Raw genomic sequence first — 23,698 nt, forward strand, 5'->3', positions numbered from 1 at the left:
GAATTAAGGAGCATGAAAGTGCATAGATAAAGCATGTATAAAATATAAAAATATGCATCAAAACATGCTAAACAAGTGTATAAAATCTACGCACATCACACTCCTAGACTTAAACTTTTGCTTGTCCTCAAGCAAAATGTTGCAATCAAGATTCATGTACTCAATAATGCATTATAATCCTTAATGCACTTTCCTAACTCTATCTACAAGTTTCAATGATGAGCATGATCATTAAAATAACCCAAGTATGGCTTAAGCATAAGTCTCTAATGAATAGTGCAAAAAGGTAACTCAAACCCTTCAAGTTTCAATCTTCGTCCTAGTCAAGTCATCATCCAATTGAGTTCCTAATGTTTCCAGTGATAGGTATTTACCTGCCACACACTTGGTTCATATTTTTCAATCAACCCAAGGTCTCAAAGGTGTGCTCGATATCAAGAAAAACATGGCAGTCATTTCCCTAGTAACCTAACTCGGTCTCAAAGGGGTGACTTGCTAGTTTCCACTCACGACAACTATTTTTTATATCCCTTTTTCAATACTTTTTTTCACTTTTTCATTCATTTTTTTCCATTCATTAAGTGATTGCATTGTGCAACACTTAAACACATATGTTCATAGGCACATAAGTTGGGATATTTTGTTTTTTCCAAATGATCTTACAAGATTCGAGCCTCGTCCAGTAACTAAAATGAAGTTTGAGAAATCACCATGAAAACCAAGTACTAAACAAATAGGATGAATCATGACTATTTCAATGATATTAACTATTCAAGTTCAAGTAAAGTGAAGTGAAGGTAAGATCCTTAAGGTTAAGCCAAAACTCAAACTTATTTCCATATGATACTTAGCTCACATCATGTTACTCAAGATAGAGAAAAGAGGTGCACTAAACATACTAGCATCATTTACAATATCATGAATCAAGATAAAGAATGTGCAAACAATTTTGCTTTTGGCCAAGTAAGCATAAAAGTGAGGATTGATGTTTCTTCAATAGGGATGCCACAAAACTTTTCAAAAGATAGTTAAATAACTATCAAAAACAATCCAAACAAAGCAAAACAAATGCAAAACTAAAAACTGAAAGTGCAGAAAACTGGAAAAAAAATACAAAAATTTGTAGGTTACAAACCCCCCCCCCCCCCCCAGACTTAAAATTTTCATCGTCCCGATGAAATCAATATGGTGGTGGAAGTGGACGAGGGAAAGGAGGTCTACGTGGACGTCCAATAGGATAGCTAGGAAAACCTGGAGTCTCACTCAGGATCCTATGATACTCATAGAGGGCATCTACTTGTTGACTAGTAATACTCATGCCCTGCATAAATTCTCTCATTCTAGCTTGATCAATATCATAGTCCTGAACAAATTCGGCCACTTGACCTTGAAAATTCCTCATGAACTGAAAATGATTCTGTACTTCTCTAAACTAGTCATCTGATAAAGAAAAGTGACCCTCCAACATTGCTCTTTAGGCATCCTGCTTCTCATGAAGTGAGTCTAGAGATGCGTGAAAATCAGAAAAATTAAATCTGGAATAACCCATACCATAGAAAAAAGAGTGACTAGCAGGTTCCGAATGTTCGGAAGGCTGTAGATGTCTAGATGACAAGGGCTCAAGGTGGGGCTCTGTGTCTCCTGATATGGAAGGAACATTCTCAGGATCTCTATTAGTGATTACCCAATTAGCAGGGTTGCGGATAGAGGTGCGCTCGAGATAAGGAAGAGGTAATGGAAAACCATTCTTCCTAGGAAAAGAAAAACCATTCTCATCCCGACAAATCATTTTCATAGCAAGACATGCATCAATATCAATCATGGCATTGCCATGAATGACCTCCAACCCATCTAGATCAAGATTCAAACTTATAGCTATTTGAGTAATCAAACCACCAAAAACAATCGATCCCGAGGATGCCTTTTCGGCTCTCACCAAGGTTTACAAAAAATGGAAATCGGAATCGAAGTCAATCTTATGTAACATAGCCCACAAAGCATAAAGTTCTACTTTCTTTATAACTCCATCACTTTCCCCTTTACCAAAAATAGTTTTACTCATGACACGATGTAATTATCTAAAAATGGGGTTTTGCATATGAGAAGCTTTAGCTCTAGAGGGCTCATATGGTTGATCTAATTCAGTAACCAAATTCCAAAAATGATTCCAATTAAATCTTGAGTCAAACCTACAAGAGTTACCGGTAGACAATCCAAAACAATTATCGAAATCACTAAATGTCTACTAAAACTCTTGATTCATTAGTCTAAAAGTAATCTTGCCAACAAAATCATCTTCATTAGCAAAGTGAACATCTAGTGAACTAAAAAATTCCAGTATAATTAGAGGATATGCAGGTAGATGTGTGTACATAATATCGTTTCAATCAAGAGACCCAATCATCCAATCTATATCATCCCTAATTCCTAACATGTCTAAAACAGTTGAGTCTATATAATGTGTACACACAATCTTTCTATTGACAAGAATTTCAAATCTAGACTTATGATCTTCATTTCTAAAAATAATATTAAATTCATTGGCGTTACCTTCATCGCGTGCAATCCTCTTTCCTTTTCCCTTTGTAGGCTGCTTTCCCTTTTCCTTTGTTGGTTCCTTTCCTCTGCTTGGTCCGCTGCTCCCTTTGCGAAGTTTCTTCAAAATATTACATTTTGTCAAGCTTAAGTGGGGAAGGGTGTTGTTTTGTTGGGGAAGTAAGATCTTGTAAGAATAGATCTTCAAAAAAAAGAATAAGATCCTTGGAACGAGGAGTTGTAGATCTTGAAGATAAGAGAGGAGAACAGAGTTGCCAGGATCTAGATCTTGATGAAGTTTGTGGAGAGGAATGAGTTTGAGATCTAGGTCTGAGAAGATTAGAATAAAGGTTAGAGAAGAGAGGGGTTTGGGAGAGAGAAGTGACTTGAAGGAATGGGGGTGTATGGCCGACACGGCCTAGGTATGGTCGTGCCTTCTAAACACGACCAAGGTAGATCACTCCACATGGGCCGTGTAGATCTACACGGCCCCGACCTTCTCCTTCTCAGGTTAGTCCACACGACCGTGCCAATTTGCACGGCCACACAAATCTTCTTCACGGCCTTGTTCACACGGTCGTGTCTAGGACACGGCTTGATTCTTCTTCTTCTTGGGTAATTCTGTACGACTGTGTGTGATACACGGGTAGTGCAGATTTCTTCTTCAGATTTTTACACGGCCGTGTGTGGGACACGGTAGAGCACATCTCCTCTTCTGGAATCATCACACGGCTGTGTGTGATACACAACCGAGTAGTTCTTCTTCTCGGGTAGGTTCACACGCCCCGTGCAAGTCACACGGCCATGTGCCTATTCTTCTCTGTAAGCTTTACACGGTCATGTCTAGTACATGATCGAGCTCTGTTTTGCTCTATAAAGATGGTTTTACTCCTTCCTGACTTTTCCAATGCTTCCATACCCATGAAGTAGTCATGGCCAGCTCATAGAAGTAAAATTACAACCTGAAAATAAAAGTAACAACAAATTTAAAAGTACTAGAAAAAGAAAAACTTAAACTGGAAGATACTAAAAAATCCTTGGGTTGCCTCCTGAGAAGCGCTTGTTTAAGGTCTTTAGCTCGACCGATCTTTTTAGTCCTTTTCTCTTTTCCTTGCCCTAGGAGGGCAGATGTATTTTTCATTTTTATTGGGAGGCCTCCTCCCAATTTCACTCGCCGGATCATGTTCCTCATCCGGTGGCCTCCCATGAGGATGGAAATTCCAATCCTCAAGCTCATAAGTGTCCGCCCCGCTGCAAACATTTAATAGAAAAGAAGAAACATGGTTAGAAGAGTTAGAAAAATCATTGTAAAATACCGCACCAAATAATAATTAAATACTAAGATTTAATGGACGAAGAATCTTAATGGAATTTTTAGGAATTTTTTTAAAAATTTTTCTGGGATTTAATTGGAGCTCGTATGATGAATTTAAGAGGATAAGTTTATAGGCTTGATAAAAGCCCGTTTAGATATCCCAATTAAGTTAGGAGTTGATTGGTTAAATTTACCTAAAGTTAGTTAATCAAAGTATAGGTATAAAAATATAACTTAGGTTTCTATTTCCCTCATCACGCCAATTCCTCTTCCTCCCCCATCCTCCCGCGATGCCACCCGAACCCCTCTTCCCCCACGCACGCTCGCGCCGCTCACTCTCGTGAAGCCACAGTCGCCTCTCCCTCCTTCTCTCTCGGTTCCGGCCGACCCCTTTCTTCCCCGAGCTCTCTTCCCCGCACGCGAGCAAACAGCAGCCGGCGATCCCTTCTCCTCATCCCCAAGCCTCACCCACAGACGCCGCCGACCACCTCTACTCGACGTCGACCCTAGTTGTGCCCTAACGTCGATTGCCACCACACAACCGCTAATCCTCATCTCGTCGAGTTGTGACCTAGCTGATCCGGTGAGTATTCCCCTTATTTTGTTATGTGATCAATAAGGTAAGGGCTAGGTACATAGAAGCAGTGGGATGTGCCGACTATGATGATTATTTTGATTGATCGAGATACGATTCGAGGTTTTCTTGCGGCTCGTTTGGTTTTCAACATCAGATTTTGGGAGTTGCTGCTGTTTTGGTTGCTTCTTGCGGATTTTGTTGGATTTGTTGGTGGATTGAGTCTGGATTAGAGTTTCCTTTCCCTATTGTTTCTGGAATTTTGGGACAGATTCTGGTGGTTTAAGCTACAGATGATGGAAATTACTGGTTCGATTTAGAGGGTTAGTTTGATTCATTGTAATTTTGTTCAAACCTAATTGTTGTTCCTCCATACCCCGTGAAGTGGTCGGTTGTGTTTGAATTTGAGGAAATTCTGGGTTCTATTCAATGTTGCTCTGACTTTCAATACAGCTGTGGATTTTCAAGGTTCATTCAAGAGATTTCGATGTGTTACATGGTGATGTTCTGGATCGTTATGTGTTGTTGAAGTTCTGGAATGGTGTGGATTTTAATTAAGAATTTATTCATTGGATTTGGGTGAATCAAGGTTCATAGTTGGATTAGGGTTTTTCCCTAATTAAGTTGGGGTTCAGTTTAGCTAGTGTTGTTTATGAAATTAAGTTAAATTGTACATCACGTGATTTGCAGGACGTTGATTGAAGATGGTGGACACGATCTACGTATAAAGGCGGGTACTTCTTGCTTTATTTTCTTTTAGTACTTTGACCTTAGTGCATGAATTATTTTGGATAAGGACTATTTACCTTGACTCTACTCTTATTTTTCTTGCGCTTGATACTTCCACGTGATCTTTTAGATATTCGTTTCCATGTCTATACAGTCTCTGGTTGTTGTCCATGATCAATAGCAGATACTAGATACCATGTTTGTATGCTTTGACTGTTGCTTATTTATGTACGATATTGAGCTTGCTGGCTTCATGTAGCATACCTGTTTCTGCTTATATATATATATATATATATATATATATATATATATATATATGACTGTTGCATTGTTCGCATCATGTCATTGCATGCATGCCGCATCCTCGGCCACTCGTGAGAGTGGTAGCTGGAGTTGATGCCGCTTGTCCTGTCGTGCCACACTCGGCCACTCGTGTGAGTGGTAGCTGGAATACGAGCAGCAAGGACCCCGTCGCAGATGTAGCTAGTTTAGCTACTATGCAACTGTCCCCTCGGCCATTCGTGTGAGTGGTAGCTGGAGTGGTGTACAGTGTGTCACTGACCCGGCCTCTCGACCATACAGGGGTCATGGTGCGGAGAGGTGGGCGGAAGTGACCATCCGTGCATACGCTGTTGTTATTATATTTATTTTGGCTGCTGCTGTTTATATATGCTGATATGCTTACTCGTGTTGAAATATATTCTCATTGTAAATGTTTAGTCATTGGAAATTTGTATATACTGTTGGGGATCGGTCGACTGGCTTGAAGGGGGTTGGATAGACGGCACCCCCAAATACTCTCTTCCTACGTATTTGTTAGCACAGAGGAATACAAACAATACAAATACAAATACGAAAGCTAAAGACTAAGAATGAGAAAGACAAGCAAACCAATTGACACGTTCGTTTACGTGGTTCGGAGATAACTTGCTCCTACTCCACGGCGTGTCCATAAGGTGGACGATCCCTCAATCCGTCGGTGGATTAATCCCCGGAAACTCCGGCTAGCACAATCCTCCTTGTCGGTGGAGAAACCTCGCCACAACTCGATCAAGAGCACTTGGATTGCTAGGGCACTAGTTGACTACTAATTAGAGGTTACCCACTAGTAATTTCGTCAACCTCAACCAAGCTTCCAAGGCTTGGTTATATAGCCACGGGTTGGAAAACCCCGCCTACCAGTCGACTGCTAAAACATGCAGTCGACTGCCCTCTGTGAAAATTCGACCGTTACATCCCAATGGCTCGATTCCACACTAACCGAGCGAACAGAGACATTCTGTTCGCTGCCAGTCGACTGCCCTAGTCGACTGCACCAGTCGACTACTAAAACATGCAGTCGACTGCTACAGTACTGCTACAGTAGTGCTACAGTACTGCTACAGTAAAACCCTAAAATTAGGATTTTACTCCGAGTACAATCTCTCATGCACTCGTACCCTCACCCTTATAACTCATTTGATGCTTCATTTACAGCTTTGACATCTTGCCTTCAAGTCTACTTCCTTTGGCTCTCGTCCCTCGGATGCATTCAAGCCCGCGGCTCGTCCCCAATGCCATCCTTCGCGTATGCCTCGAAGTCGCTTCCCTCGGCCCTTGTCCTCGCTGCCTTGTCCACGGTCCCTCGTGTTAGGACCTTCGGATGGCTAGAGAGGGGGGGTGTGAATAGCCGACCTCAAATTTTCGTTTCTTCCTACAATTTAGGTTAGCGCAGCAGAAATAAACGTAGAAACGAAAATGGAAAAGGGCAAACCTCAAACGCAAAGATATAACGAGGTTCGGAGATGATACTCCTACTCCTCGGCGTGTCCGTAAGGTGGACGAATCCTATCAATCCGTCGGTGGATGAGACCCCGGAAAATCGGCTAATAAGAACTCCTTCTGGGTGGAGAAACCTCGCCACAATCTCTTTTGCAACAGCAATAAAGGAGTACAAGAAATAAAGCAAGAAACAATGGATAATATGAATGTAAATACACTCTACCAAGTTTGCTTGCCTTCTTCTCGTCGACTGGAGTCCATTGATGAAGCAGCAACTTCACGGATGATGCCAACAGCAGCTGATCAACCAGTCGAGGGAAGCTCACATGAAGCTTCAGCAAAGAGGAGCTCAGCAAAGCTCAAATCGCAGTAAGGAGGAAGAGCAAGAACTGTTCCTGTAGAGGCCCTCGACCTTGATATATATCCTGCACCTGCTGCACCTGTGAAGAAGACAAAGAACAACACAGAAACCTAGCCGTTGTGTCGCAACGGCTAGGCCTGGACTGATCAGGCTCCACCCTGATCGGTCTGGGAGCCATCTGATTGGTCTGTGGACCGATCAAGCCCTAGGCTGATCGGTCCCCAGACCGGTCAGCCATCTATGTGAGGGTTGGATTTAAAGCCTGATCGGTCTGTGGACCGATCAGGCAACGATCAGTAGCTTCCTGATCGTTTTCTGATCGGTCTGTGGACCAATCAGATAACCTACAGCGAACCACTGTTTGGTTACTGATCGGTCACCAGACCGATCAGATAAACCTGAGTATCACTGGATCGGTCACCAGACCGATCCAATGCCTTAGAGCTTCCCAGCCCTAAATCCTAAAGCCTTCCCGGTCTAGAGAACGAGCTACCGAGCCCTCTCTGACCTAGTCTGGAGAAACGAGCTACCGAGCCCTCTCCGACTTCCATGTCCAGTCCAGAGAACGAGCTACCGAGCCCTCTCTGACCTAGTCCGGAGAACGAGCTACCGAGCCCTCTCCGACTTCCACGTCCGGTCCAGAGAATGAGCTACCGAGCCCTCTCTGACCTAGTCTGGAGAACGAGCTACCGAGCCCTCTCCGACTTCATCTGCTCCAGAGAACGAGCTACTGAGCCCTCTCTGACCTAGTCCGGAGAACGAGCTACCGAGCCCTCTCCGACTTCATCCGATCCAGAGAACGAGCTACCGAGCCCTCTCCGACTTCATCCGGTCCAGAGAATGAGCTACCAAGCCCTCTCTGACCTAGTCCGGAGAATGAGCTACCGAGCCCTCTCCAACTCTGTCTGGTCCAGAGAACGAGCTCCCGAGCCCTCTTTGACCTAGTCTGGAGAACGAGCTGCCGAGCTCTCACCGACTTCTTCTGGTCCAGAGAACGAGCTCCCGAGCCCTCTCTGACCTAGTCCGGAGAACAAGCTGCCGAGCCCTCTCCGACTTCCCATGCCAAGCTTCCATACTTGGACTTCTCCCGTGCCAAGCTCCCTGCTTGGACTTTTCCGTGCCAAGTCTCCATACTTGGACTTTTCCCGTGCCAAGCTCCCTGCTTGGACTTTTCTGTGCCAAGTCTCCATGCTTGGACTTTTCCCCGTGCCAAGCTCCCTGCTTAGACTTTTCCGTGCCAAGTCTCCATACTTGGACTTTACCGAATCAAGTCAACTCAAGTCGGGTCAACCAGGTCAACCTTGACCGAAGGTTGCACCCACAATCTCCCAAGTTTGTATTCTTGTCAAACATCAAGATACAACTTTTCTATTCTCGTCAAACATCAAAATACAACTCGAGTCAGGTCAACTCGAGTCGGGTCAACCAGGTCAACCTTGACCTAAGGTTGCACCAACAATCTCCCCCTTTTTGATGTTTGACAAAAACCATAATCAAGTTAGGTTAACCCGATAACCTAACTTAGGTTTTCCAATAGTTCTCCAATCAATGTTCTTCCTTGAACATTCTCCCCAAACTCCAATGTTCTTCCTTGAACATTCTCTAGACATTTCTCCCCCTTTTTGACACACATCAAAAAGAGTGAATCAAGGTTAAGAGTTTCTTCCTAATGAAAGTCCCATACCTTTCATTGAAACCCTTAATTTCCCCCTTGATACTAAAGACAATAATCAACTTAGTGATAATCTCATATCACTCATCCTCAAAATCGAGTAAAAACTCCCCCTAAAAGTCAACTCCTGCTTGACCAATAGGTAAAACTCCCCCTAAAGGTCAACTCCCCCTTGACCATTGCACCAACAATGTCTTGGAAAGTTTCAACCCTTTAGAAATAAAAAACACCAACTTCCAATGCTAAAATTTCAGACAACAATCGAAAATCAGCATTTTGGCACGCTCTGATCGGTTACCAGACCGATCAGAACCTCACTGAATCGGTCACCAGACCGATCCACACTTCTCTGGATCGGTCCAGTGACCGATCCAGACTTCCCTGGACCGATCAGGATCCCCTCTGATCGGTCCACAAATCTCTGATAGGGATTTCTGATTTTTCTCCCGAAATTCAGAAACCCCTAAAAAATCACAGAAAATTCCAAAAATTGTAAAATTTTGAGGATACATTCCTCATAACATATATTATCATGGAAAAATAGTTTTCTATGAAAATAACTTTCATTTTTAAATCTTGATACAAAGTTCAAAAGACTTTGAAATAGCTCAAGGTTAATCCATCTTTGTGTCAACTTGCTCAATGATGAATGCTATCATTAGAAAAGCTTCATCAAGGTTTTTCAAATCAATTTTGAAATGATTTTAAACCATTTAATTTAGGACCACAATCTTAGGGCTAAGTGTACATGACTTGTACGCAAGTTTTCCCTATGATCCTCAATTTCAAATTAAGCTCATCTAGGTACAAAAACTATGCACCTTGATCCTAACTCATAATCCTAATATCTCACACACATCTAAGGTGTATCAAATACATCCAAGTCAATTTTGATGTGAGATATGGGTTTAGGTCATCTTAAGCTAAGTTCTCATGCATTTTCTAAACAACAATTTGATCTCCATATCAAATTATGTTTTTATCCTTAAATCAATTTAATTGATCATACATGCAAGAGATGATGACATGGCATAAAATAATATCATAAGTGGAAACATGTGCCAATGTCATGATGTCATGTCATAAAGTATGAAACTTAAATAAGGCATGACATATAACTAACCTAAGCATTATCATGACATTTCAAATGATAGTAAATTAGATATGATGTCATGACATGGCATATGGCAAACAATATATGGCAAATAACATATAAAGGTATAGAAAATACCTAATTCTAGCTTTAGTTGCCATTTTTGATAATTTTGATCATTTTGCCATAAATTCTATATTCCTAAGTGTAATAGATCTAAAATCATATACTAAAGATTTTTAGATCACTATGTGCCAATTAGATTGACCCTAGAAAATTCCTCAAGTGGTTGGCACATCCTAATCACCTTAGGAATGAGTAAAATTTTAAATTTCATTTTCAAGGCTTGATTACACCTTGAAAATTCCTAAAATGCCACCTTTTGCCATGATTAGGTTAACTACCTATCCAATTAAGGTTGGCACACCCTAACCCATCTAGCGTGATGGAATCACGCTCCTAGGAACCCAAAACCTATTTGAGCTCATTGGGTTCACTAAATATTCAATAGGGATGACTTCCCTAGCAACCCTCCTAATGACCCTCCTAGGCTTTAAAGCCTTGGTCATTTGGGACTCATCAAGATCAACTCTAGGGGTGACTCCCCTTGTGACCTTGGTGATGGTCTTCCTAGCCCTAGGTCTTGTTCCATAATCGAATGGAACATTATGATAAGTGGGCTTGATCACTTGAGACTTAGGTTTGTGACTCAAACCTCTCATGTCCTTGGGCTTTTATTTTTGACCCTTAGACCCTAGAGTTGACTTCTCCAAATTCTTAAGGGCCTTTTCTAAAGTGTCAAGTCTTGACCTTAAGACTTGATTTTCCTTCTCTAATATCTCAAGTTTTAATTTGTCATTTTTCTTTGAGGTATTCCTAGGCATATGTCTAGTTGTTTTGGGATTCCTATCTAGGTTTTCCTTAACCTTAGATGAATTAATTCTAGGGTTGGTACTTCTAGTATTGTACTTATCTAGACTAACATATTTGGCACCTAAGCACATGTATCAGTTTCTATAGTTATCATGCTTATGATTATTGACAAATGTAATAAAGCTACTAGCATGTGTCTTATTAGAATTGCAAGGATATGCCTTAAAGGGTACCTTAGGGTTTGCCTTAGCTCCCCCCATAGATGTGCTTGGTCTCTTGTCCTTGTGAGGTTGCCTCCCCCTCGGACATTGGCTCTTATATGTCCCCTTTGCTTGCATTGGAAGCACACCACGTGCTCCTTGCCCTTGCGTATCGGGACTCCAGCTTCCTTGACCTTTGGCGCCGGTGGAGTCTTCCTAATCCTCTTTGGACATTTACTCTTGTAATGCCCATATTCCCTACACTCAAAGCACATTATATGTAATTTACTTGAAATTAAGTTGCTTGAGTTACCTAGGGTTGAGGATGGATATAAGCTCTCTTCTTCATCCCTTCCGGAGGTAGAGACTTCTTCTTCTTGCTCCAATCTTGAAGAAGAACTCTTCTCCTCTTCTTCCTTAGATGTTGAGTCGCCCTCAACTTCTAATTCCATACCTCCATGATGTGAGCTACTTGGCTCACTTGACTCCTCTTCATGACTTGAATTGGAGCTCTCCTCATGAAACTTAGCCAAGTTGTTCCACAACTCCTTGGCATCGTTGTATCCACCTATCTTACGCAAGACATCATAGGTAATGAAAATTCAAAGATTTTCGTTACCTCGTCGTTGATCATGGATCGGTGGATTTGTTCCTTCGTCCACTTCTTCTTGTCAAGAGGTTCTCCTTCTTTATCCACCGGAGGAATAAAACCTACTTGTACACAATTCCAATTTACTAGGTTAGTCATAAGAAAATACTTCATTCTTACCTTCCAATACGCGAAGTCGTCGCGATCGTAGAAGGGTGGAATCGTGATGTCTTCTCCAAGTCGATCCATTCTCTAGCTTGTGCTCCCCCGAGTGTTAATCCGTCGAAGAGCAACCTTGCTCTGATACCACTTGTTAGGACCTTCGGATGGCTAGAGAGGGGGGAATAGCCGACCCCAAATTTTCGTTTCTTCCTACAATTTAGGTTAGCACAGTAGAAATAAACGTAGAAACGAAAATGGAAAAGGGCAAACCTCAAACGCAACGATATAACGAGGTTCGGAGATGATACTCCTACTCCTCGGCGTGTCCGTAAGGTGGACGAATCCTATCAATCCGTCGGTGGATGAGACCCCGAAAAATCGGCTAATAAGAACTCCTTCTGGGTGGAGAAACCTCGCCACAATCTCTTTTGCAACAGCAATAAAGGAGTACAAGAAATAAAGCAAGAAACAATGGATAATATGAATGTAAATACACTCTACCAAGTTTGCTTGCCTTCTTCTCGTTGACTGGAGTCCATTGATGAAGCAGCAACTTCACGGATGATGCCAACAGCAGCTGATCAACCAGTCGAGGGAAGCTCACACGAAGCTTCAGCAAAGAAGAGCTCAGCAAAACTCAAATCGCAGTAAGGAGGAAGAGCAAGAACTGTTCCTGTAGAGGCCCTCGACCTCGATATATATCCTGCACCTGCTGCACCTGTGAAGAAGACAAAGAACAACACAGAAATCTAGCCGTTGTGTCGCAACGGCTAGGCCTGGACCGATCAGGCTCCACCCTGATCGGTCTGGGAGCCATCTGATCGGTCTGTGGACCGATCAGGCCCTAGGCTGATCGGTCCCCAGACTGGTCAGCCATCTCTGTGAGGGTTGGCTTTAAAGCCTGATCGGTCTATGGACCGATCAGGCAACGATCAGTTGCTTCCTGATCATTTTCTGATCGGTCTGTGGACCAATCAGATAACCTACAGCGAACCACTGTTTGGTTACTGATCGGTCACCAGATCGATCAGATAAACCTGAGTATCACTGGATCGGTCACCAGACCGATCCAATGCCTTAGAGCTTCCCAGCCCTAAATCCTAAAGCCTTCCCGGTCTAGAGAACGAGCTACCAAACCCTCTCTGACCTAGTCTGGAGAAACGAGCTACCGAGCCCTCTCCGACTTCCATGTCTGGTCCAGAGAACGAGCTACCGAGCCCTCTCTGACCTAGTCCGGAGAACGAGCTACCGAGCCCTCTCCGACTTCCACGTCCGGTCCAGAGAACGAGCTACCGAGCCCTCTCTGACCTAGTCTGGAGAACGAGCTACCGAGCCCTCTCCGACTTCATCTGCTCCAGAGAACGATCTACCGAGACCTCTCTGACCTAGTCCGGAGAACGAGCTACCGAGCCCTCTCCGACTTCATCCGGTCCAGAGAACGAGCTACCGAGCCCTCTCTGACCTAGTCCGGAGAATGAGCTACCGAGCCCTCTCCGACTTCATCTGGTCCAGAGAACGAGCTACCGAGCCCTCTCTGACCTAGTCCGGCGAACGAGCTACCGAGCCCTCTCCAACTTTGTCTGGTCCAGAGAACGAGCTCCCGAGCCCTCTCTGACCTAGTCCGGAGAACGAGCTGCCGAGCCCTCTCCGACTTCGTCTGGTCCAGAGAACAAGCTCCCGAGCCCTCTCTGACCTAGTCCGGAGAACGAGCTGCCGAGCCCTCTCTGACTTCCCATGCCAAGCTTCCATACTTGGACTTCTCCCGTGCCAAGCTCCCTGCTTGGACTTTTCCGTGCCAAGTCTCCATACTTGGACTTTTCCCGTGCCAAGCTCCCTGCTTGGACTTTTCCGTGCCAAGTCTCCATACTTGGACTTTTCTCGTGCCAAGTCTCCATACTTGGACTTTACCGAATCAAGTCAACTCAAGTCGGGTCAACCAGGTCAACCTTGACCGAAGGTTGCACCCACAATCTCCCAAGTTTGTATTCTTGTCAAAAATCAAGATACAACTTTTCTATTCTCGTCAAACATCAAAATACAACTCGAGTCAGGTCAATTCGAGTCGGGTCAACCAGGTCAACCTTGACCTAAGGTTGCGCCAACACCTCGGATGCTCCATCCTTCACCAGATCCGAAGCCATCAACCTAAGTCACATGTGTATCTTGCAAACCTGCACAACTCAAATACACGTATCAAATACAAGGGTGCACCTAACTTAAACCCTTTGCCCAAACACCAAAACACATGGTCCCGCGGACCATCGGGATTGCTCCAACATATACCTTGCTTATTATCTCTATAGTATGAGCAGTACTGTAGCAGATTAGTACCAGTTCTGATCTACTATACCTAGCCTAGGATATGGTTTCAGGTTTGAGTAATTATTGTGGTTCTATTATAGTATCTGCTATTCCTCTTATGAGGTTGTATACTGTTGACACTCTCTACTTATATGTTATGTTCATGCACTCTCTCTTTCCTTACCCGCTGAGTTCCAATACTCACCACCCCACAAAATGATTTTCTTTCGCCAGGTAACAGATAGATGAGTCATGGATGCTTAGAGAGATGCTGGCTGCTAGTCTTGGGTCCTACGTCACACTCAAGGATAGTTTTCGTTTTGGTTTTGTTATCGTTTGGGGTGGTATATTGATTTCGTGTATTTTGTTTTCCAACCAGTCGATGTGAATTTTGGGTCAAGTCTGTGATGGTAGGTATTTTTGTTAGTGTCGTTGTTGGTTTTACGTTCGTATTATTTTGTGTCTTCCGCTGTGCATGTTTCCAGTCGTGTGGGTTGTTGTTAACTGTATGGTTGTTTTTATTCATTTATGTCCAGCCGGGTTGGCTGTGTATATTAATTGTGTGGTTATATTATTTCTATTGTGTATATATTCCAGCCGAGTGTGACTGAGGTATATTTTGCATGTAGTAATGCTTTAGATTGTCACCCGTACAGGGGAGATGCTGCCGAAATTTCTTCGGACAGGGACTCCTCAGGGGCGTGACAATCATACTCCAACCTTTCCTTACCAATTACCAATGAAAGTTTATGGGTTTTAACATCAATTATTGCTCCAGCTGTTGCAAGGAAAGGTCTTCCTAATATGATCAGAATCTTCAGATCCTGTACCATGTCCAGTACTACAAAATATGTGGAAATTATATTCCCACCAACCTCTACCGGCACATCCTCAATAACTCCCATTGGATACCTGTATGAATGATCAGCTAATTGTAGTGTCATGGTAGTAAGTTTTAAAATTTTAAGACCAAATTTATTACAGATTGAATATGGAATGAGGCTAACACTTGCCCCCAAATCACAAAAAGTTTTTTCTATGAACTCAGATCCTATACTACAGGGGATGTAAAACCTTCCTGGATCTTTAAGTTTTAAGGAAATGTTCTTCTCAAATAAAACGTTGCATTCCTCAATAAGTGCTATGATCACAATGTCTCCCCTTCTTCTTTTGTTTGACATGATGTCCTTCAAGAATTTAGCAAACTTTAGCATTTGTAAAATTGCATCAATTAAGGAAACTTCAACACAAATTTCTTTAACTTTTTCCAAAAATCTATCAAACTCTTCATCTTTTTTCAGCATCACTAATCTTTGAGGAAAAGGGACTACTTGACTCTATGAGTTTAGTGGAAGAGTCTCTTCAACCTTAATGGTACTCTCCTCATCTTTTTGCATTTGAGTGGATTCGGGTGCTGAAGGAGAGAGCTCTTCTTCAGCTTTCATCCCTTTTGGAGTAGTCACTTGAGGATCCCCCAAGTTTCGTCCGCTCCTAAGCTCAATTCAATTGCAATGCTCTATTGGATTAACATAAGGTTTTCCAAGAAATTGTCCTGGTGCTCTTGAAGATGATGAAGCTAATTGGGCAATTTGACTATCTTGAATCTTTTGATGCTTTTCGGAATTATCCATTCTCTGAGTTAGCTTCAAAATATCTTGCTTCATTTCATTTTGATTGGAGATAATTTCCTCGAGTATCTTCTCAATTTTAGAAAACTAATAGCTTTGAGAAGATTGTTGTTGTTGCTGAAAATTCTGTTGCCCCGATTGGAAATTTTATTTTGCCCCCATGGATGGTCCTTGTTCTTGATTATTTCTATACGAAAAATTAGGATGATTCTTCCACCCAGGGTTATATTTGTTGGAATATGGATTGTTCTGTCGTTGATTAAAACTCATGATAGCATCATATTGATCTAATTGATTTATTTGTGCAGAAATAGCTCCCAAAGGACATGAGTCTTGAGAATGATCAGAACTTTCGCATGTTTCACAACAACATACTATGACATTCAGAGCATCCAGCTTTGCAGTCATTAAGATAATTGCATCTACATCAAATTTTCCTGATGCTTTTGTTGGGTTTGTAAAGGAATAGCCTCCACTTCTCTCCATTTCCCATTGATGATGATTTTGTGCTATACTTTCAATGATTTCTTGGTCTCATCTAAGCTTTTATTCATAAGTACCCCTCCAGTAGCTGAATCTAGGGGCACCTTAGTATGGTAATTGATACTGTTATAAAATGTGTGAAACACTAACCATTTCTCCAATCCATGATGTGGGCATTATCTGAGCATATTGTTGTATCTATCCCATGCTTCAAATAAAGATTCGGAGTCGAATTGTCTGAAGCTTGCAATAAGATTTCTCATATAAGCTGTTTCGCTTAGGGGATAGAACTTATTTAAGAATTGCTGCTCACATTGCTCCTAAGTGGTAATGCTATTAGGAGGTAAAGAATTCAACCATTGTTTAGCTCTATCTCGTAAAGAAAACCCAAACAGTAATAATCTAATAGCTTCAGAAGGAACACCATTCATTTTCATGGTACCACAGATTTCATAAAAGACTTCCAAATGCTGATTAGTATCTTCATGCGGTCCACCTCCAAACTGATTTTGCTGAACCATATTGATTATTGCAGGCTTGATCTCAAAGTTATTTGCTTTAACAGAGGGTCTTGTAATATTTGAGCAGAACCCTCTGGCATAAGGTGCTGCATAATCCTTAAGTGGTCTATTCGCCATATTTAATTGTTCTTGCTCTTCTTGATGTCTTTGCAAGATTTTCCTTCTATGAAATGTTCTATCAATCTCGGGATCAAGAGGAAATAATTCTCCTGCAAGATTAGATCTTTGCATACAAGAACAAGATTAAAAAATTTGCTTTCAAGAAAAGAATGTAAAGAATTTGATTTACAAAAAGAATTATAGAATAATGAATGTAAAGAAAGAATGTAATAAAAGAATGCAAAACAAAATTGAAAAAAACTAATTACAAGTTAGATGTAAGAAAATAAAAGTTTAGTCTAACTCAAATGATAATCTCTAATGTTATAGGCGCAGTCCCTGACAACGGCGCCAAAAATTTGTTATGCACCGCAAGTGTACAGTTACGTCATTAGTAATAAAAGAATATCGAATCCACAGGGACTGGTTATAATCACTAAAGATGCCTCAAAAGTGAATTAACTAAACAATCGATTAAAAGGTCATACAACTAAAGATTAGAAGTAAGGGTTACATGCAGAAACCCAGTTTTGTAAAGGTTCTAGGAGTTTTGGTTTCTTTGTGATACTCATCAATGTATTACAATCTACCAATTCTTGTCCTCAATTGTAATGTATTTGTAAGAAGTTACCGGTTATTTCCTGCAAAAAAACAATGATCAAGGACTAACATCTGAACTTTAAGCAATCAAAGAGTTATGATCCCTATGAAGTCCGTTAGCGGGGCAACCCTGTCACGATGCCCCTCGGTCATATGACATAGAAACATATCACTAATCAATTTACATTAAGATATAGAATTCAACATATCAATCCATCCTACTTCTTTATAGGTTCTTGCTTCACCTCTCAAGGTGATCCCTTAAATGTCCGTTAGTAGGGCAGCCCTGTCATGACGCCCCTCGATCATAAAATTTAGAGAATTTCTCAACAAGATTCTATAAGAAATACAAACAACCAATCAAGAATGATAATTAGGCACAAAACATAACAATCCACACAAGATTGATTGATACAAAACATAACCACATCTTGAATCAAGAAAATGGTAAATCCTTGAATTTTACATCAATTTACATCACAATTACTCCCTTCATCCTAGAACAGAGAAATCTACTCCATAGAGTACAAGAAAAGACCCAAAGATGAAAAGATCCTAATCATTCTGATCCAAATCAAGATGATAGAATATGAACGCTTATCTCAATATGATGAGTGATCTTTGGAACCAATCCAATGCTCCCGGAGTCGAATCTTGGATGGGAAATGCCTCTCGAATGATAGGAACCACGCCCAAGAATTGATCTCTCCAAAGGGAGAGCCTCCCGCTTTCAAAGAGGAAGAACCCCTATATATAGAAGAGGGCATTTGGGCGCCACATGGCCCAGGGCACGACCGTGTGAATCTCACACAACCCTGCCAGTCCCCTTCTCGGCTTTGGTCATACGGTCGTGCCAAGCTTCATCCCTGGCTGACTTGCACGGCCGTGCAGATCCACACGGCCTGGCTAGCCTTTGTCTCTAGAAGTTTCACATGGTCGTGTGGTACACACGACCATGTCATTCTTTGTCTCTGGAAAGGCTACACAGCCGCGTAACCATACATGGTCGTATTCTGATTGGCTTCAAATGTGACACGACCGTGTGGCTCTGAGACGGCCATGCCCTTCTCCTTTGCTGTTGAGGCTACACGACCCTCTTACCCTCACACGGCTAAGGTCACTCCCCTTTGTATGGTCGTGTGGCAGTCACCCTAGTGTCATCTTTCCTTCATCTAGTTATAGAATCAGCCACGAACATTAATTCTTCTCCAAATTTGACTCATGAACTTAGAAAACGCACAAGAGCTGATCTCTAAATAAAAAAATGTATTTATGCCAAAAGTGAAGTAAGAGCATGAAAGTGCATAGATAAAGCATGTATAAAATATAAAAATGTACGTCAAAACATGCTAAACAAGTGTATAAAATCTACTCACATCAATGCTCCGATCACTCCAACTCCATGTTGCTGCTCTGCTATGAAGTTGTTGCATTCGACTACTGCTAAGGAGCCATCCAACACTAAGCTCAATCTGACTATATTCAAAAGTGTTAGGTAATGAAAGTTTGATTTTGTACTTAACTAAGTATAGCTTGTTACACTTATCCTTATTTTTATTGTACTTGATTTCCTCTTTTGGTGATTTTGGAAGATGTCATTAGTGGATTACCAATCGATAGGTCCGCGAGACTTGGGTCTTGAAATAGGAGTGGTCGAAGGCTCCGAGGTAAACAACTCCTCATGTATTGTGCTTTTCAGTTTCTGTTTTACCTTATTTCCGCTGCATACTCATTTTCATAAAATAAAAAAAAACATAAAGTGTTTTAAAAAATCACATGATTCACCCCCCCCCCTCACGTGCGTAACGATCTAACAGAAACCAAACGCCTAAAATAACCCTCCTCTTATCATTTGAATTTGAATTTTAAAATTTTGAACCTCCCTCCATAGCTTGCCACCTTTCTCCCAAGTGCCCCCAAAGAAGAGCTCACCTTTGACTTCATCGGTGTTGCCCTCGAACCTAGCCAGCCACCGAAAAACTCTTGCTTTTGGCCAAAGCTTCCAAAATCGGTTGCAAAATGGGGTAGCGACAAAGCATGCTTCTCTACCATGTCAAAGTACCACAGGACCCCCTTGGCCACTCTCTAGGATTTCTAGATAGAAGGTGGAACTCCTCTCTCGGGAATTTGGGAGGAGTTAAGAATACCGAGAGCACTTTCCTATTTTGATAAAAAATACTTTATAAAAAAAAGGTAGATCCGCTACCTTAGCGGTCCCCCTAGTGCCGACCCCATGGATATGGAGGGAGGTTCATGCAGGTACACAGGCTATAGGCGCATAGCGGGGTAAATCTCAGGTCGTCAGTTCCTGAAAATCGACTCCTGCCCATTACGCCAGAGATACCATGCGCCCACCGTCTGCGCTACGCCCTGGGGGCATAAAAACATAAAGTGTTTTAAAAAATCACATGATTCACAACCCCCCCCCCCTTTTCACGTGCGTAACGATCTAACAAAAACCAACCGCCTAAAATAACCCTCCTCTTGTCATTTGAATTTGAATTTTAATTTTAAAATTTTGAACCTCCCTCCATAGCTTGCCACCTTTCTCCCAAGTGCCCCCAAAGAAGAGCTCACCTTTGACTTCATCGGTGTTGCCCTCAAACCTAGCCAGCCACCGAAAAACTCTTGCTTTTGGCCAAAGCCAACGGAAGGTTGCAAATAGGAGTTGAACATCTTCTTGTCAGACCACAGACCCCTCTCACTCTCTAGGATTTCTAGATAGAAGGTGGAACTCCTCTCTCGGGAATTTGGGAGGAGGAAAGAATACCGAGAGTACTTTCCTATTTTGATAAAAAAAATACTTTATAAAAAAAAAAGTAGATCCGCTACTTTAGCGGTCCCCCTAGTGCCAGCCCCACAAGCCATAGGCGCATGGTGGGGTAAACCTCAGGTCGTCAGTTCCTGAGAATCGACCCCTGACCATTACATCAAAAATATCATGCATCCATCATCTCCCCTATGTCTTGGGGGCATAATATATATATATATATATATATCCTATTTCTATACATCTTTATAGATACAAAAAAGTGATGGAGCTCTTTTAATATGCATATTTCAAATGACGTGCTTTTGACCATAATACAAATAAAGGATGTCCTATTTGTTTTTACTTGTTCAATGGTCTAATTATCATGCTTGGAGCCATGAAAAACTTATTATTTTTAAAAACGAATGTGAGATTATAAAAACACTAGGAGGATGGATTGCATGCTATAATATCTTTATTTGACCATCTACTTACTGAAGACCTTGTTTACTAGAATTGAAAATTTTCTGTTGTATTATTTTTAGAGAGCGGTTATTCACACCCGAATGTTCACTAAATAAACTTTAATTTTTTTCTCTCAAAAATATCCTTAAATAAAAAGTCTTAAATGCCCTTTTTATAAAATTATAAAATATCTTTCTCCCTGCTTTCTTCTTCCTTCTTCCTTCTTCCTTCTTCCTTCTTCCTCTTTTCTCTCACTTTTTCTCTCTATCTATTTTGTCTCTACAACCTAATATCTCTCAAAATATAAAGATTGTAGTAACAAATTAATAATGGACCATGAAGATTAAATTCTCACGAACAATGTAAGCTTCTTTTCATTTATTCAATTCCCACAAACAATGTAAGCTTCTTTTTATTTTTTTCAGTGCAATACGATTGTATATTTGTATTCTCATAATTTGAATTATAACAGTCTGAAAGTAATTCAAATGTGCAGTGTTCGGTCATACCAAGCCAAACACTTTGAGCAACGATTAGGTGCAACATGTATAGCTATTACAATGGTGTAATAAACTTCTGAACACAATAACTTTTAACTCAGATATCATAATTAGATAATCTTTTTTTAATCAAAGATCATTTAGAGATCTATAATTAAAAAAAAAGATCGTCTCATTCTAATATCCAAGTTAAAAGTTATGGGTTTCAGAAGTTGGCTACAGAGTTATAGAAACTAAGGTTTCATATCTTCTACAACTACAATTATTTTTTACATTGTAGCAGCTATATTTTCGTAGCTACTACAACTACAATTATTTTTTATATTGTAGCAACTACAGTTTCGTAACTGCAACAGAGTTGTAGCTGCTACAACATGTGTAGCTACTACAATTGTGTAACAAACTTCCAAACACCATAACTTTTGATACGGATATCAAAATTAGATGATCTTTTTTTGAATTGAAGCTTGTTCAGAGATTTATAATTAAAAAAAGATCATCTCATTCTAATATCTGAGTTAAAAGTTATAATTTTTAGAAGTTTACTACACAGTTATAGCAACTACAGTTTCATAGTTGCTACAACTACAATTGTTTCTCATGTTGTAGCAACTAAAGTCTTGTAACTGCAACAACTACAATTATTTTTTATATTGTAGTAGCTACGGTTTCGTAAATGGTACACAGTTGTAGCAGCTACCACTACAAAATTAAGCCAGAATACTGACAGAATTTTTGATGAAAGTTATTTCTATCAGTATTCTCTTATGGAAATCATGGTCTATCAGAAATACCGAAAGAATTCGAGTTCTTAGAAAACTCTGACGAAACATGATTTTCGTTGGGAAAGCTTACCTTTTAGACTTTTGCTTGATGTCTCTCGACGGTGTGTTGATGGATGTTAATTCCGTAGGTGAATTTATCACTGATGTAATATGTAGGGATATCACTAGGTTACCGATGGAAATTTTATTCCATCAGTAACCCGAAGTAAAATTAGGGCATAGACCCGATTTTCCCCTTATCCTCTCGTTTCTTAGTAGATCTACCGGTGATTCTTGGGTAAGCACTTACGTCTCTCCCTCTGCCCTTCTCTGACTTCCAACTGGGCGATCGTGGCTTCGTCGATCGCCAATCGTGTGTTGGTGGCTTTACTAGCTGCGAGTCGCGTGCTAGTAGCTACAACAGCCGCTAGCTAAATGCTAGCGACTTAACCCCGCCGCCAGTTGCATGTTGCCACCAACCGCATGATGGCAGGTTTGTCGGTCGCCTGCATCAAGCTGGCTAGTTCGTCGACTGCTTGCTGGTGGCTTCCACGGCCGCCAACTGCATGCTGGCTGCTTCGGCGATCGCGTGCTAGCGGCTTCGGTGATCGTGTGCTGGCGGCTTCGATGTCCGCCAGCCGCGTGCTGGCGGTTTTGGCTGCTGCCAACCACATGCTAACAGCTTTGGCGGTTGCTAGCTACGTGTTGGCAAGTTCACCGACCTCCAACCGCATGCTAGCAGCTTTGCCGCTCGACAGCCACGTGCTGACGGATTCGGCCACCGCTAGCCTTTCCTGGTTGGCAGTGTGGTCGCGGCTGAATACGTGGCTATAATCGGGGGCTTACCTGGCCGTTAGCTCGCGCCCGACATCTTGGGAGGTCACAACTTTGTTAGAATATATACTAAAAGCTTAGCTTTGTATATAAACATTTATTTTGAAATGAGAATCACATTGGTCAAATGTCTGCATTTAGTTAAATGCAGTTGTCTATTTAATTTATATTGTAGATAACATGGTGTGTGGTGTCACACAGAAGATCATGTTATCAGTTCCTTATAAATTATAAATAGAAGCTCACAACCAAGATGGATTGGGACAAACCATTAGAATGGTTGTAGTGTAATTTGGTACTAATTTATCTTGACTATAAAATTACACTAGTACACTATGTGTGTATAGAACAGGACCATTTGAGGTTGTTCCTTTTATACTGACTGCATAAAAGAACATAACCTCTGTTATTATGGATGTGCATACTCTTATCCCAGATATAATAACAAGCACATGTACTTAGTATTTATTTCTTTAATTTATCAAAGGGTGAGATTTATTCGTTAAATCAATATGCCTGATAAGTTAGGAAATAATATTATTTATATGGTGTGTTGTTGATTATAGAAGAAAACTGTGTCCTATTTATTAGAATGATGATGTCCCTTTGAGGAGCTCATAAGGATTGTCATATAAACTCTGTAGGTGGACTTAGTTTGGACATGACAATGAAGTTGAGTCTTATTACTTTTGGAGCTAGATGTTAATTAAGTGAGTTGTCAGTAACTCATTTAATTAATGGACATTTGATATATTAAACATAGGGAGATTAACGCACTCATGATAAGAAGGAGCCCATAATATAATATGAGATTGGTGCGGTAGTTCAATAATAACTCTTTAGTGGTATGAGTTATTATTGATGAACTTGACTTGGGTGTTCGGGTC

At 41.3% G+C, this 23,698-nt stretch overlaps 1 non-coding gene across 1 annotated transcript; it reads left to right on the top strand.

Moving 5' to 3' along the window:
• Window positions 1-16,435: 16,435 nt before the first annotated feature.
• On the top strand, window positions 16,436-16,542 carry LOC122039253. Its single transcript, XR_006128116.1, has one exon. It is a non-coding gene; the product is annotated as a small nucleolar RNA R71 (small nucleolar RNA).
• The last annotated feature ends 7,156 nt before the right edge of the window (window positions 16,543-23,698 follow it).

This window comes from Zingiber officinale, chromosome 1A, assembly GCF_018446385.1.
Source record: "Zingiber officinale cultivar Zhangliang chromosome 1A, Zo_v1.1, whole genome shotgun sequence".
Lineage (NCBI taxonomy): Eukaryota > Viridiplantae > Streptophyta > Magnoliopsida > Zingiberales > Zingiberaceae > Zingiber > Zingiber officinale.